Genomic DNA, 17266 nt, shown 5'->3' on the forward strand with positions numbered 1-17266 from the left:
TGGCTGGGTGGCTCAGATGGTTAAGCCTCTGATTCTTGGTTACAGCTCAGGTCATTATCTCAACAGTTTCTCCAGTTGGAGCCCCATGCTGGGCTCTGCACTGGCAGCATGGAGCCTGCTCAGGATTCTCTCTCTCTGTCTCTGCCCCTCCCCTACTCGTGCTGTCTCTTTCTCAAGTAAATAAATAAACTTTAAAAAAAAATTAAGGGGCGCCTGGGTGGCTCAGTCGGTTGGGGGGCCGGCTTCGGCTGAGGTCATGATCTCGCAGTCCATGAGTTTGAGCCCCGCGTCCGGCTCTGTGCTGACAGCTCAGAGCCTGGAGCCTGTTTCGGATTCTGTGTCTCCCTCTCTCTGACCCTCCCCCGTTCATGCTCTGTCCCTCTTTGTCTCAAAAATAAATAAACGTTAAAAAAAAAAAATTAAAAAAAAATTAAAATTAAAAAAAGAAAATAAAAATTAAAGCTAATGGTCTAGACCTATCAGCAGCATTTACAGAGCTGATATATCCCTCCTCCACAGAACACGCTAAGGACATTATCTTCTTTTAAGAACAGGGCCACTATTAGAATTTTCCCACCACTCAACTTGGAAAAAATGAAGTGTTCCAGGACTTACCCCTAGGTTCTCTTCTTTTCTCTTCTTTTCCCTGAATTACCTACTTCTTTGGTGACCTCACCTAGTCTCATGGCTTGGATCTTCCACTGCAGACCTGTCCTAACTACAATCTTCTCAATCTCAGCCAATGGCAATTTCCAGTTGCTAAGGCCAAAAAACTCATTTTTGCCTCCTCTTTCCTTCATACTTCATGTGATCACTCAGCAAATCTTGCCAGTTCTAAATTCAAAATATATTCACGTCATATGACAACTCTTTAACATTTGAGTAACTGTAAGACTATTATCCAAAGTGACTGCACCATTTTCAATTTCCACCAGCAATGTATAAGGTCCCCATTTCTCTGTATCTTCATCAATACCTATTATTCTCCATCTTTTTTATTATGGCCATCCTAACAGTATCTCATTATAGTTTTGACTGCACTTCCCTAATGACTAATGTTGTTGACCATCATTTGGTGTGGTTTTTTGTCACTTAAACTTTTGGTGTCCTAAGAAACCACTGCTAAAGCCAAGGTCACAAAGATTTATGCCAATGTTTTCTTCAAAAAGATTTACAGTTTTAGCTTTTACATTTAGGTCTTTAATCCATTTTGATTTGATCGTTGTATATGGTGTGAGACGGGTCCAACTTAATTCTTTTCCATGTAGATATCCAATTGTCCCAGTACCATTTGTTGAAAAAGACTGTTCTTCCTAGGGTGCCTGGGTGGCTCAGTCGGTTAAGTATCCGACTTCAGTTCAGGTTTGTGAGTCCAAGCCCCGCATCAGGCTCTGAGCTGCCAGCTCAGAGCCTGGAGCCTACTTCAGATTCTGTGTCTTCCTCTCTCCCTCTGCCCCTCCCCTGTTTATCCTCTATCTCTCTCTCTCTCTCAAAAATAAATAAACATTAAAGAAAAATTTTTGTAATTAAAAAAAAAAGACTATTCTTTCTCCACTGAATGGTCTTGGCACCCTTGTCAAAAATCAATTGGCTATAAGTGTAAGGGTTTATTGCTGGACTCTCAATTCTATTTCACTGATCTTTATGTCTACTCTTATGCCAGTATCATATCATGTTGATTTGTAGTAAGTTTTAATATCAGGAAAAGTAAGTCTCCAAATTTTGCTCTTCTTTTCCAAGACTTTTGACTATTCTGGGCCCCTTGCCTTTCCATGTGAAATTCAGAATTAGTTTATCGATTTCTGCAAAGAAACCAGATGGTATATTGACAGGGACTATGTTGAATCAGTAGATCCTAAGTCAAAGGTTTACTTTAAAACCTCCAGGGGCGCCTGGGTGGCGCAGTCGGTTAAGCGTCCGACTTCAGCCAGGTCACCATCTCGCAGTCTGTGAGTACGAGCCCCGCGTCGGTCTCTGGGCTGATGGCTCAGAGCCTGGAGCCTGTTTCCGATTCTGTGTCTCCCTCTCTCTCTGCCCCTCCCCTGTTCATGCTCTGTCTCTCTCTGTCCCAAAAATAAATAAACGTTGGAAAAAAAAAAATTTTTTTTTTTAAATAAATAAAAAAAAAATAAAACCTCCAAAATCTCTGCATTTCATATGGAGTAAAAGCTCAAGTTCTTAAAATAGCTTATTTAAGATACTAAACAGTCTGGTTCCCTAATAACTCTTTCCAATCATTTCTTGCTACTCTCCCTCTTGCTCTTTCTTTTTTTTTTTTTTTTTTTTTTTTCAACGTTTATTTATTTTTGGGACAGAGAGAGACAGAGCATGAACGGGGGAGGGGCAGAGAGAGAGGGAGACACAGAATCGGAAACAGGCTCCAGGCTCTGAGCCATCAGTCCAGAGCCCGACGTGGGGCTCGAACTCACGGACCACGAGATCGTGACCTGGCTCAAGTCGGACGCTTAACCGACTGCGCCACCCAGGCGCCCCATCTCCCTCTTGCTCTTTCTTAAATTCACCCAGTATTCTCCTGCTTCACTGCCCTTATACTTAATTTGTAGCCTGAAATGCACTTTCCCTAGATATCTGACTCATTTCTTCAAAAATTTTTTTTTGTTAACGTTTATTTATTTTTGAGACAGAGAGAAACAGAGTTTGAGCAGGGAAGGGGCAGAGAGAGAGAGATGAAAACACAGAATCCAAAGTAGGTCCAGGCCCTGAGCTGTCAGCACAAAGCCCGACGCAGGGCTAGAACCCACGTACAGAAAGATCATGACCGGAGCCGAAGTCGGCAGCTCAACTGACTGAGCCACCCAGGCGTCCCTCCTGATTCATTTCTTACAAGACTTTACTTAAAGCACTTTTGCAGTGACCTAATCACCCTACATAAAACTGTGCACACACACGTTCTCTCCATCTCCCTTTCATTATCACTCTATAATTTAGATGTTCATTTTGTTTAACGTCTGTATACCCTAACGCTACAAAGTGAACTCTTTGAAGGCAAATGTTTTTGCCAATTCTGTTTACTTTTGCATTGCTATCACTAAACTAAATAAGTACCCAAACTACATATCAATACCAAAACAATGTCTAGCACATAGTAAGCACTCAATAAACTTCTGCTAGATAAGTGAAGGATTAAGGTAAGGAAAAAGAAACAAGAAGAACAGGAAAGCAATAAGTACAAGATTCTGAAAAGAAATAGTAATACAATACTCAATAAAATTTATAAGTTTAACTGCACTGAGGCACCTGGGTGGTTCAGTCAGTTAAGCGTCCGACTCTTGATCTCAGCTCAGGTTTTGATCTGAGGGTCATGAGTTCAAGCCCTACATTGGGCTGAGCGTGAAGCCTACTTAAACAACAACAAAAAAAAGTTTAACCCTATTAATAAAATGGAATTAAAAGAGAATATTATTGGGGCGCCTGGTAGTTCAGTCGGTTAAGCGTCCAACTTCAGCTTAGGTCATGATCTCATGGTTTGCGGGTTCGAGTCCCACATCAGGTTCTGAGCAGACAGTTCAGAGCCTGGAGCCTGCTTCAGATTCTATGCCTCCCTCTCTCTCTCTGCCCCTCCCCCACTCACACTCATTCTCTCTCTCTCAAAAATAAATTAATGTTAAAAAAAAGAGAGCATTATTATGTTGCCTAATAGATAAAAAATATTTTTTAAATAATAATAGCCATTGTTGGCAAAGTTATAGTGAAATAGTAATTTTCATATATTGTAATAAGAATAAACTAGTATAACCTTTCTAGAAAGCAAACTGGCACTATGTATCAAGAAATCTTAAATTACAGCTGATCCCAACAACATTGGGAGTGGTTAGGAGTGCCGACCACCCACACAGTCAAAAATCCCCATATAGCTTTTGACTTAACTACTAATAGCCTACTGTTGACTGGAAGCCTTACTGAGAACATATAGTCAATTAACACAAATTTTGTATTATATACTGTTTTGTTACAATAAAGTAAGCTATAGAAAAGAAAATGTTATTAAGAAAAATATAAAGAGGAGAAAATACATTTACAGAACAGTAAAAAATCTGCACATGAATGGATCCAGGCAGTTTAAACCTGTGATGTTCAAGGGTCAACTGTATTTATATTCTTTGATATAGTAATTCCACTTTTAGGAATTCATCATTAAAAAAATCAGATTTACAGAGATATTTATATAGAAATGTTCAAAATACAGTAATTTTTTACAAAGAAAAACTAAAAAACAACTAAATAATGAGAAAAGAAAGATAAAATAATTTCTGGTAATAGTAAGTATAATTTATTAAATATTTAACACATGCCAGCTAGAATGTTAAATCATGAATTTACTTAACTCTTAAACTAGTAAGTATTATTATGCCTATTTTGCAAATAAGAAAACTAAGGACTAGAAAAGTATCAAGCACAATATCCCTTTAGATTCCTAAAATGGAATCTATACAGTCATTAAAGACTATATTTTGGATAATATTTCATTGAGAGTTGTTTTTTTTTTTTAAACTTTTATTCATTTCTGAGAGAGACAGAGCGCAAGCAGGGGTGGGTCAGAGAGAGAGGGAGACACAGAATCCGAAGCAGGTTCCAGGCTCTGAGCTGTCAGCACAGAGCCTGACATAGGGCTGGAACCCAGGAACCATGAGATCATGACCTGAGCCAAAGTCCGACGCTTAACCCACCGAGCCACTCAGGCACCCGAGGGTTTTTTGTAAGACAATGTTAGAAAAGAAGGCAAGACACAAAACTTAATATAATTTAATGGGACTAGATCAGACTGTAATATTAGACTAGAAATCTCTGGATAATTTGAGATTACAAATAATTTTATTTTTAACATGTTACTCTTTTTACATACTACATTTGCATTTTCCAAATGATCTGTAATATATACGTATTTTAACAATCAGGGAAAAAACAACAATTACTATTAGCAAAGCTAAATCTTAGACTTCCCTCTATACTTGTTCCTCTACCTATTAAACCATGTATCCCTTCCACCTCTTTTTTCATTGTGTCTACTTATATGGAAAAAGATCTAAACATGTAGGCAGTTGAAGTGTCTAATATTTAATACAGTGAAGAACATCGTATACATAAAAACATACACTACCACCCAAATACTAGTTTTACTTTATATATCCATATTATTTCAATCCCATTTATTCACTTGAGTAATGTTCAACATTTTTATCAACTGATCTTATGCATCTTCCTTTTTCCATAAAGAGAGACTTATTAATAAACTAGTTTAAACAAGGTTATGTAGCTTCTTCACATACATACCTGACCTAAATAGAGAGTGTATTCTAAAAGGATATGCTATATAAGAATGGGTAAGATTTGATATATAATGGAGAAATGTGAAAGAAGTGGCTCAAATGAAGAACATAAAAACAAATAATATAAATTTTTGTTAACAATGAGACCATGAATATATAAATTTCATATACACATTTTCCAAGCTCTTCTCCCTCTATTATTTAATTTTAACCTGATAGAGAATCTAACCAACCAATACATACTTGCTCACTGATTATCATCAAAAATATTCCAGCATGGTAAGCAGAAGTCTTATCAACTCGAGTTTGTTGTTTGTTTGTTTTTTTAACAGATAAGGATGTATATGTTCTTTTAAACATTAAAAAAAAAAAAAATTCTAGGTTAACATTTAGAGTGAACATGAACTTTAACAATGGTATGGCAACGGTCAGTACTGTCATTAAAGTGAATATACCAGTAAATACCACTTCAAAAAAAAACCCCTTCCTATTGAAAACTACATCATCAACACAATATTGACACTAAAAAAACTCCCATGTCATTTTATAAATAAATAATAAATTTATATAAGGACAACTAATTTTAGACAATTTACCTTTACAGAAAAATAAACAGAAAATAGTAAGTTTCTATGACAATCAAGAAATATATTCTATTTAATATGCAATATCATCTACAAAGAACAGGCCTAAGAAAACTGATACTAAGAATCAAATGTATTAATAACACCTTAGCTCCTTAAAACCATCAAAAAAGGAAGAAAAAACAAAAGCATCTCTCTAGGGGTGCCTGGGTGGCTCAGTAGGTTAAGCGTCCTTGGTTCGGGCTCAGGTCATGATCTCAGGGTTCATGAGTTCAGTTTGTGAGTTGGAGCCCCATGTTGAACTCTGCACTATCAGAGCAGAGCCTGCTTGGGATTCTTTCTCTCCCTCTCTCTCTGTCCCTCCCCTGCTTGCGTGCACTCAAACGCGCACCTCTCTCTGTATATTTCAAAATAAATAAATAAAATTTTTAAAAAATGGTAATGTTTAAAAAAAAAAGCATCTCTCTATAAGGAATATATATGGCAGTCATAGGACTCAAAGCATCTCTCTATAAGGCATATATATGGCAGCATAGCATAATCAAAGATCAAGAAACATCTCTCTCAGGGTGCCTGGGTGGCTCAGTGGGTTCAGCATCCAACTCAACTCTTGATTTTGGCCCAGGCCATGATCCCAGGCTTGTGGCATCCAGTCCTGTATCAATCGGGCTTGCACTAGGAGTGGGATCTGCTTAAGATTCTCTCTCTCCCTCTGCCCCTTCTCCCCACCCACCCCCCTCACTCATGCTCTTGCTTTCTCTAAAATGAGAAAATAAAGAAACATCTCTCTCATAAACAAATGCTACCAAAACCAATCAATCCATCTTAACTGGAGATTAAGTTTCCTACAAAATGATTTTAAGTGTGCTACTGTAATAAGGGTAAGATAAGTACTAAATCTCATCAAAGTACCAAAGAGTGTGCACTGAAAAAGACAGCATTTACAGAAAACGTAACTAATAATCTTAAAATGTATCTATCTATGCCCTAAGAACTATTATACTTGATCACTGAAGACATTCTAAATATCAATGGATAAGAGTATGGCTAAATAAATTATGATAAAAATCACCTTTTAGAATACTAGGCAATTGTTATAAAATTTAAGGTAGAATGAAGAAACCATATGTGTGCAGAAACCAGAAAGATCTCTTAGACATATTCTTAAAGAAAAAAGCCAGTTGCTGAACAATATACACTTTTAGCTAAAGAATCCAGGAAGGTGTGTTTCTATAGACTTCTTCAATACTTTCTATAATCCTTCATTACATACTGCCAGTCCTAGTCTTGCTTGGTTAGAGTCTCACATTGGTTGGTTTTACCAACATATTTTCATCTGTATGTGTTTATTTTCCCATTAGCCATGTTCCTTGATTATACAGATTATGATATATACTTCAATCTGGCAGTTAGCCATAGTCCCATATAGAAAATGGGTGCACAGATAATATATGCAGATGGCTAACAATACATGAAATATGAAGAAGCAGTTTAGAAGCAGAGAAATGAAAACACACATTAAAGGGGAAAACCAGGACTACAATACAGTTGTTTTATGCAACCACAAACTCTTCGAGAAATTCTAGTAACAAAATTTGTAACTACATTTTCCTTCTGAGAGATTTTTTTTTTAATCACTCAAATAAAAAGGCTTGAGAACCTATGTGTAAAATATTCATACTCTATGACTTTGGTTATACTTACCATCTGCCTGGCATTGATGCTACCAACATGCTTTTTAAGGCCACAGTTGATATCTGCAAACTCTACAGCTCTTCCTGTTACCTAACATGTCTTCTTACTATAAATAAAAAAATAGTAAGTTACATATTTTACATATATAATAAAGACAAATTTATATCAAACTACAATCCTAAATGATATCAAAGTTCAAAACATATATAATATTTATAATACAAATATATGAGATTCCACACAGAAAGCCATAAAAGTAAAAAAAAAAAAAAAAAAAAAAAAGGAAGAAAAAGAAAAAAGACCAAACTCATTTGCCACCACTGGAGGTAACTACTACACTTGGAAATGGTTATATTAAAGGAACAAACTAAGCATTTATTTTTCAAAAAGAACATTTTTATCAAGGTAACAAATAGCCCTAACTGATAAGGGAAAAGTCTTCATAGAAGAGGACAATGCAACAGCAATGTACAAGGAACAATATAATTTTAATATTTATAATGAATAACTGAACAGGAATCAATAATCATCAATGAAGGCTAAAATCATTAGGTGAAAGGTTGATAGTGATTTACCTGGCGTCAAAGTAGCAGGTACAGATGATTTACTAGATGCAAAAAAGAAAAGATAACTTTACAATAAAATGATCTGCTTGTCACCACCTTAGCCTGGTGATCAAACACAGAATCAAAATGATGGGACAACTAAATGTTATGTGCCTCTTAATATGAAACAATACGAGTACAAAGCATTACTAAATATTCTTCCAAAAATCTTTAACCTGAATCTGAAACACGTTTAGATTTAACACCCAGTTTATACAAAATACAGGGTATAAAGAGGTTATACTACACCATGAGTAAATAAATGATCAGCAATACAAAAAACATAGACATTCTCAACAGACCTACCAAGTCTGTATCACGGGGTAAGAGAGGGAGGGCGGTGTAGACAGGTAAGAAAGGCAGTGCTACAATAAAAAAGACTCAAAGAGAAAACTAAATGCAGTGGGTAGCTCTTAATGTGAATTTGGTATTAAGAAAAAAACAAAAAATGTTTGGGGAACTAAAGAAATATATGGTATGAGTATGTTAGGGAATTATTGTTATCTTGCTAGAAATAATGGTTTTATAGTTATAGTGGAGAATATCCTTTTTCTGGAAGATATATGCTAAAGATAATGTCTTCTCATAATTTAAAAGGGCAAATTTCAAGCTAAATCCTTAAATGAAATTTAGGAAAGTCCAAAATATACACATATATAACATAAATGTATAATACTCAAAAAATATTATTATATCTGTTTATCTATCCATATGTACTCTGAGAAGAAAAATCCAATCATGCTATAAGGAAAGGAAGAAAATGAAAGAAGAAATTCTAATGGATAAAACTTAAGAAAAGGAGGGGCTCCTGGCTGGCTCAGTCAGTGGATGATGACTCTTGATCTCAGGGTCATCAATTCAAGCCCCGTATTGAGAGTGGAGCCTACTCTAACAAAAACTAATCATCATCATCATATATATAAATGTATGTATATGTATACACACACACACATGTATATATATACACACATATATACATATACAGTAAAACCTTGGATTGCAAGTAACTTGCTCTGCAAGTGTTCTGCAAGATGAGCAAACACTTCTAATAAATTTTAACTTGATAAACGAGTGATGTCTTGCAATACGATGTCTTGCAGTGCAAGTAACACATGATGCTGATGGTTACTCTTCTCTCTCTTCTTCTCTCTCTTTCTCTCTTTCTCTCTCTCTCTCTCTCTCTCTCTGCGGGATTGTGGGCGATCCCGAGCTCAGATGCTCAGTCTCAGGCCATGGTGTTTGGCAGAAATCAATGATTTTTCAGAACATTGCAAGGTGCCCACAATAGGCACTAGTGTATCTTTTGTCACTTCAAAGCACCTATGGACAGTCCTTTGCTTTTCCATGCTGAGAGTAAGCTTAGAAATGCTTTGCTTCATTCTAGGTCAGGGTACCTGCAGATACAGACCCTTTTCTCTGCTGCCTTATTGCCAGTTACATTAAATACAATATATGACACTTTATTAATACTGTAGTCAACAATTGTGTGAGCATATACAATGGCCCCCATGCAGAAAAAGGTTGAAAAGAAAGGCAGTAAGAAAGAGATGATTATGGTGGAAGCTAAGAAGGAAATCATCAAGAAGAACGAACAAGGTGTCCAAGCAGCCAAAACGGCAAGATTTGTAAGAAGTCTGCATCAGCATCCCATCTATAGAAGAGAAAAAGATGAAATCTCACTTCAAATGAGATTAGGGAGATGAGTAAATGTGAGAAATGGTACAAAATTTTGTAGGAAAGCACCATCAGAAAAGGATGTAGAAGTGCAAGCAACGAGTGTGTTTAATGACAATGCAATGTCACATTTCCACAAAATCCTCAAAGGAGACAAAAACCAAGTGTCACTGGATAGGTTCCTTGTTAAAGTTGCACAAAAAGAGAAAGATTCCACTGGGCTAATAGATTGCAGTGATTCCATTAGTGATAGTGAAAGTCGTCCTACACAATAACCTTCCTCACTCTTGTCTCCCTCATACCAGCCACAAAGGTTTTTAAAGGTAAGTGCTTTTACCTTAGGTTGTTTCTTTTTCTTTATATATTTTCTTTATTATTTTGTACTATGTTACAGTATTGTAATCATTTTTATATGAACATTTTGGGGTTGTGGAATGAATTATCTGACTTCTCATTATTTCTTATGGGGAAATCCACTTTGATATACAAGTGCTTTGGATTACAAGCATGTTTCTGGAACGAATTATGCTCATGAACCAAAGTTTTACTGTATATATGTATTTTTTTCAGTGAAGAAAAGGACTCCGAATAGCCAAACAACCTTGAGAAATTAAAACAAATCTAGAGGCTTCACACTTCCTGATTTCAAAACATTAACAAAGCTACAGTAATCAAAACAGTATGGTACCAGCATAAAGAGACCTAAGAACAGGGGCACCTGGGCGGCTCAGTAGGTTGAGCATCGGACTTCAGCTCAAGTCATGATCTCATGGCTTGTGGGTTCAAGCCCTGTGTCAGGCTCTGTGCTGACAGCTCAGAGCCTGGAGCCTGTTTCAGATTCTGTATGTCCCTCTCCTGCTCGCACTCTCTCTCTCTCTCTCAACATAAATATTAAAAAAAGAGAGAGAGAGAGAGAGAGAGAAACCTAAGAACAGTTGGAACAGAATATAGAGCCCAGAAATAAATCCTCACATATATGGTCAAGTTATCTTTGACAAGGATGCCAAGGCTACACAATGGAGAGGGGATAGTCTTTTCAACAAATGGTACTTGGAAAACTGGATATCCACAAGCAAAAGAATGAACTTGGACCCTTACGTGACACCATATACAAAAATTAATTCAAAAGGAGTTGAAGACCTAAACATGAAACCATAAAACTCTTAGGAAAAAACACAGGAGAAAACTTCATGACCTTAGACTGGCAATGACTTCTTGGATATGGCACCAAAAGCACAGGAGACAAAAGCAAAAATACACAAATGGGACTACATAAAACTTAAAAACTTCTGCACAGCAAAGGAAACAATCCACAGAGTGAAAAGGCAAATCTACAAAACAGGAGAAAGTATTTGCAAACCATGTATCTGATAAGGTATTAATACCCAAAATGTACAAGTAATTCCTACAAGTCAATAACAAACAAAAAAAATCTCAAATTTTAAAATGGGGAAAGGACTTGAATAGATATTTCTCCACTGATGATTGATATACAAATGGCCTACAAGCATATGCGAAGATGTTCAACATCACTAATCATCAAGGAAATGTTAATCAAAACCATGAGATATCACCTCACACCTGACAGGATGACCACCATTAAAAAAAAGGTTGGGGGGGGGGGGGGAAGGGGAGACAAGATAGGCTTTCCAAAACAAGATTAAAGTTTTTAATAGTGATAAAAAGATTTAATAGTAATTCCTGAAACAATTAAGGTGGTATCACCTTAGAATTATGAATTTATTTTTAGAATTTATCTAAAATTCTGATTACAAAGTTAATTTTAGAAATATTAGATGGGCACCTGGCTGGCTCAGTCAGATCTCTCACTCTTCATCTCGAGGTCATGATTTTGAGCCCCACATTGGGCACAGAGATTATTTAATAAAATAAACTTAAAAAAATATTAGAAAAAACTGATTATCACATCCGTAGAACAATGAAATTTCTTAATTTGGAAATATGAAGCAATGACAAAGGAAAAGAACAACGGATTCATGGATGAACATTTTAAACCTCAGACAAATAAAAGTAACCAAAAACAGCAAGAAAAAGATTTTTAAGACAAAACACTATAAAGAAGACGTGGTATATATATACAATGGAGTATTACTCAGCAATCAAAAAGAATGAAATCTTGCCATTTGTAACTATGTGGATGGAACTAGAGGGTATTATGCTAAGCAAAATTAGTCAGTTGGAGAAAGACAAATATCATATGACTTCACTCATATGAGACCTTTAAGAAACAAAACAGATGAACATAAGGGAAGGGAAGCAAAAATAATATAAAAACAGGGAGGGGGACAAAACAGAAGAGACTCATAAATATGGACAGAAAACAAAGGGTTACTGGAAGGATTGTGGGAGGGGGGATGAGCTAAATGGGTAAGGGGCATTAAGGAATCTACTCCTGAAATCATTGTTGCACTATATGCTAACTAATTTGGATGTAAATTAAAAAAAAGAAAAAAAACACTAAAAGGTATATATTTGGACCATTCTCAAAATTTTAAGAGAAATAGACCTATTAGGTAATCAAAGGACATGAACAATCCATGTTTAGAAAAAGTGTCCACCATCAGTCTAATGAGGTTTAGTGAAACTGGTACACCCAGAACCAGTGCTCAGCCAAGTGCAACATATGGGTTCTTCCAGCCAGTAATTCCACTGATGGTCATAAAAACCTAGCTGGCCTAGCCACTTTCTTCCCCCACGGAAATTAATGAAATGTTGGTGGTGTTTGTTTTTTTTTTTTTTTTTTAATTCTTGAAATTATGTGAATTTGGATAGCACAAATTCATTAACCTGAATCCAGATGTACTAATGAAATAATTTCTGGAGGACAAGGCTTAGATTCTTCCAACAGCCTGCCCAATCTAGACATATTTTAAAACTATAGTACAGTGGGTAGGAGGGTAGTTAAAACCAAAATTCAGAGTAATGTTATCATCTGTCTATATTTTAAAAGCAAAGTGAACTACTCACTATAATGTAAAGGGAAAAATGTTTATGTGACAAACCAATGTATCTTATTTCAACAATTTTAAGACATATTTTTACATTTCTGCAGTAAGGATACATCCTAAAATCAATGATACATCACTGCTACCTGGAGCTGTTTTTTGTTTTAATTTCATAGAGGTACATAAAACATCCCATCTTATAACTGATGGGATGAATGGTAGATATTTGGAAATGTCACGATTTACTTGATATCAAAGGGGCCACAAAAAGAGGGCCACAAAAAGAATATGTTAAGAGTAAAGTTTCAGGTCACAAAGATTCAGGTTTGCCTGAATCCTGGCTCTACCAAATACCAATTGGGTAATGCTGGACAACATTCTTCACATTTCTCATGTTTTCTGTTTACTCATTTGTGAAACAGTATGAATAACAGTGCAAATCTCATACAACTGTGAGAATTAAACATAGTAGCATACGTAAAGTGCTTAAAACAGTGCCGGGCATATACATATACACTCTTAGATATGTGGTAGCCATTTTTATCACTATGAGGATGAAGGTGATGAGGCTGATAATGACTTTCGGCTAATTCAATGGTAGGCATGGTAAATATTTTTTTAAATGCTCACTCTCTTGGGGCACCTGGGTGGCTCAGTCGGTTGAGCGTCCGACTGCAGCTCAGGTCATGATCTCATGGTTTGGTTCATGAGTTCGACCCCCGAGTCGGTCTCTGTGCTGGCAGCTCAGAGCCTGGAGCCTGTTTCGGATTCTATGTCTCCCTCTCTGTCTCTGCCCCTTCCCCACTCGTGCTCTGTCTCTCAAAAATAAACAAACATTAAAATGTTCAATCTCTTCTTTAATTCTTAATAAAACTGCTTCTAAAGGCATTTAATAGAGATCTGTTAAGATTCAATATTTGGCCTGCCTTATTCTTCACAAGACTTACACCATGAGTCTGCATATAAAAAGCTGAAGGGAAGGAAGGCAAAGATGACAGCCGGTTTCTAAAATTCACGTTGACTAATACATGGTTACTGCTTTGCATATTAAAAGACATGCAAAACCATGGATAATCATGAAGACAGAAAAGGAGATTTTTTTTATCAGTATTTTTTTTCAATATATGAAATTTATTGTCAAATTGGTTTCCATACAACACCCAGTGCTCATCCCAAAAGGTGCCCTCCTCAATACCCCTAACCCACCCTCCCCTCCCTCCCACCCCCCATCAACCCTGTTTGTTCTCAGTTTTTAAGAGTCTCTTATGGAAAAGGAGATTTTAAAAGAAGGAAAATCCTCAGATACTGTTAAAAAATATGCACCTACGCTGATATTTATTTACTCTCTACTGTGTACACGATACTATGCCTCCTTCAATAAAGAAAAAATACTCTTGTAATAACTTAAGCGTACTTTTTGTATGCAGTCCAATACGTGGTCCTCTTTACTCTTCCCTTCAAAGTTATTAAAGTCAACAGGTACACAAACTGACATTCCTCAGTACTGTATGCTGGGTTTCTGCACTGGGATTTTGAACTGGGTTGTTGTTTGTTTTTGTTTTTTTTTTTTAATTGTTCATTAGTCTTTTTCATGAACTAAACTGTAGCCTCCTTGTACAAAAGCAGCCATTTCTTTCCTATTCTTCCCACCATTTCCAGCACCGCAGCACACCCCCCCCCCCAATCCAGGCACAGTCGCTTAAATTAATAAAGGCTCTATCTAGCTTAGGAACTAAACAATTGTTGATTTAATTTCTGACCTTTAAAAATGAGCAATGTTATCAAACTGAACCACGCGATTATCAAAACACAAAACGCATGACGTTTACATTTCTTAAAGCGTGCAAGGGTTCTTTCATTGAAAACTGAATGATGGTTAAAACAAGTTACAAAACAGCTGGGTGTTTGAGAGAAAAACCATAGAAATAATAAAAACGGAACAAAAGACTGATATTAGAATGAAAAGACATTTTTTTTTTTAAGTGAGAAAAAAGAGGCGGCTGCAAATCAGTCATTGTTTTCGGTGAGAGACCAGGTTGATCTCCAGGATTTTCTTCCCTGCGCTCAACCAATCCCCACCTTTTCTGAGTTAACCAGTCTCCAGGCAAGCAGCGCTTCTTGATTGGCTTAAAGATATCGAGTAGAAAAACCAGCCAATCCTGCCTTCAAGTCGGAACTGTGCTATGGAGACATTACAACCACTGCATGGCGAGAATGTGTACAAACCTGTCCCTGCCACAAATATCAGATCCTGGTTCTAAAGACTGTTGCCGAAAGGAATATTCTTTAAAGCCAACACCAAGCGTGATCTGGCATCTGGCATCTACACTTTATTACTCTAGCTCTCGGGGACGGGGGAGCCGGGGGGAGGGGGGGTAAGGACTGTTTTAACCAAAAGAGCCTACGGTATAAACTGTCCCGGTCAGATGACTCCCTTTATCAAAGACAGATTTCCAAATGGGTATCTCGGAGAGGGTCCGGTTGATAGCAGGGTTTAAGAAGGGTCCCAGTGAGGATCAAAGTTGCGGTGGGGGAGGGGGGTGCGGACGAGGGTCAAAGGGGCACAAACACCAGGGACTGGGGATGTCTGCACAGTATCCAAAATCGGAACGCGTGGAGCGAGAGGCTGTCTTTGGATATGAAGAAGTGAGTAAATAAACGGCTTTGCTAAGACTACGTGCTCCAGAGGGTGGCCCAAAGTTCCAAGAACGCTCCGCCTGGGAAACGCCGAAGGCGTTCGAAGGGGCAAGAGGTCAAGTCCCGGCGGGAACCGACGAAGCCTGGGGGGTCGAGAGGGGTGTGTCTGGGGCCTGGAGGCCCGCCCGAGAGTGAGAGGCCGAGGAAGGGGCCGCGGCCCCCGCCTTCGCCCGGCCTCGGGCGGCGTGCCAGGGCCCGCCTCTCGCCGACGCCTCACTTCCCCTCCGTCCAGGCGGCCAGGCCCGCGGGCAGGGCTGGAAGTGGCCCGCGCTGGCCCACCACGTCCGGGGATTTAGGTTTCGGTGGCAACGCCGCCCGCCGCTGCCTCAGGCCCTCCGCTTCGGCTCGGGGTCCCAGGGTCCCTTCCCTCCCGGACCCGCCACCCCGCCTACCACCCGCCGCCTTTACCTGCTCCGGGAGCGGGTGGAGGGCGTCGAGGCCGGGGCCGCGTCGTCGAGTGCGCGACGCGGCGCCGCGGGTCCGCAGCCCTTTCCCGCCGCCGCCACTGCGCTCTCCGGCGCGGCGCAGGGCTGGCGAGCAGCGGCGACCGCGGGGGGGAGACGCGCCGAGAGCGCCGGGCGGGGAGACACTGCCGCTCTCTGTCCGGCCGGGGAAGAGCAGCCTCGCAGCAGCCAGCCGCGAGAGGGCGGGTGGGCGGCCGAATGGGGAGGAGGGGTCTCGGGGAGTAGGGAATGGCTGCCACGTCGCTCAGGTGGCTCGCCGCCCTCCGCCTCCCCCACCCTCTCCAGCTCCCCGGCGCGACCTCTGGTTCGTCCCCGAGCTCCGCCATGGCGCGTCGGCCCGCCCCGCGGGGCCGGCTCCGGGGACCCGGCCCGCGGGCGCTCCCGCCTCTCACACTCCTAGAGAGTGAGTCCCGGCCTGGCGGTTCTGCCGCATCGGACCCGTCTCTCCACCGCCATCCCCACTACCAAAAAGCTCGCCCGAAATCCTGTTTCCCCCCTTCCCTGGTCGTAGTGGTCACATGGAGGAGCAAGCCCTTTTCAGTGTGGCGGGTTTTCGGGGAAGGCGGGAGCTGTTTTGAGCCCGTGAACGTATCAATAAGGGGCCCCTTTGCCGAAGTAAAAGGGCGCGGTAAACCACAGCTGTTTCTCGCCCTCTTCACTCTCCCAACCTAAAAGGCAAAACAGAAACACAAGGTCGTACTCGCTGGTCGAGGCGGGGGAGGAAACGAGAGCCGGGGCGGGCCAGTCAAGGCGCGGGTCCCAGCGGCAAGTTGGGAGGGACCGCGCGGCGAGCCAGACCGCCTCGGCGTTCCCTAACTGGGCTGTTGACTCGGGGCGTGTAGGGCGACGGGCGCGTGAACGCCATCCATGCGCGCGCGGCGCTGCCCGCGAAGGTTTCAGGGCCCACCGGCCCCCTCGCAGCCGGGAGACAAAGAGGTCGACGGCGGCCTCCGCCCGGACGGAGACTGCCGGCCTCCAACCTGCTCTGCCCGACGTCTGTCTGAACGCGCTGGCGGAAGCACCAAAACGTGGGCTTGTTTGCGATGCCGGACTGCAGGCCCTGACCTTTGCCCTCCAGTTAGAGCTTCAGTTTTCAGGTGCCGAGAAAAAGCAAGAGGCTTTCTTTCCTTTTTCGATCACTGCTCGTCTCCTACGCCTGCTCCATTTTCCCCCGTAAACTCTTTCTTTGGTTTGTTTCTTCTGTGTTCTGACGTGTAATGTTCAATGTTTTAAGGTACACGATTTTTTTTACCCTTGCTTTCTGGTGGTGGTTTTGCTTATCCATGTGTTTTC

At 40.0% G+C, this 17266-nt stretch overlaps 1 protein-coding gene across 10 annotated transcripts in view; it reads right to left on the reverse strand.

Annotated features, from left to right (window-relative positions):
- N4BP2 (NEDD4 binding protein 2) overlaps positions 1 to 16251 on the reverse strand; it is an 86547-nt gene extending 70296 nt beyond the window's left edge. For 8 of the 10 annotated variants that reach the window (XR_006711687.1, XM_045474970.1, XM_045474973.1 and 5 more), the window contains exons 1-2: positions 15918 to 16251; positions 7577 to 7673 (exon numbers count right to left, since the gene is read on the reverse strand). The gene's annotated coding sequence lies outside the window, so the exon portion shown is untranslated. The remainder of the gene's footprint in view (positions 1 to 7576; positions 7674 to 15917) is intronic. The other 2 variants (XM_045474979.1, XM_045474977.1) reach the window with 1 other exon arrangement.
- Positions 16252 to 17266: the final 1015 nt, after the last annotated feature.

This window comes from Leopardus geoffroyi, chromosome B1 (genome assembly GCF_018350155.1).
Source record: "Leopardus geoffroyi isolate Oge1 chromosome B1, O.geoffroyi_Oge1_pat1.0, whole genome shotgun sequence".
In the NCBI taxonomy this organism is placed as follows: Eukaryota; Metazoa; Chordata; class Mammalia; order Carnivora; family Felidae; genus Leopardus; species Leopardus geoffroyi.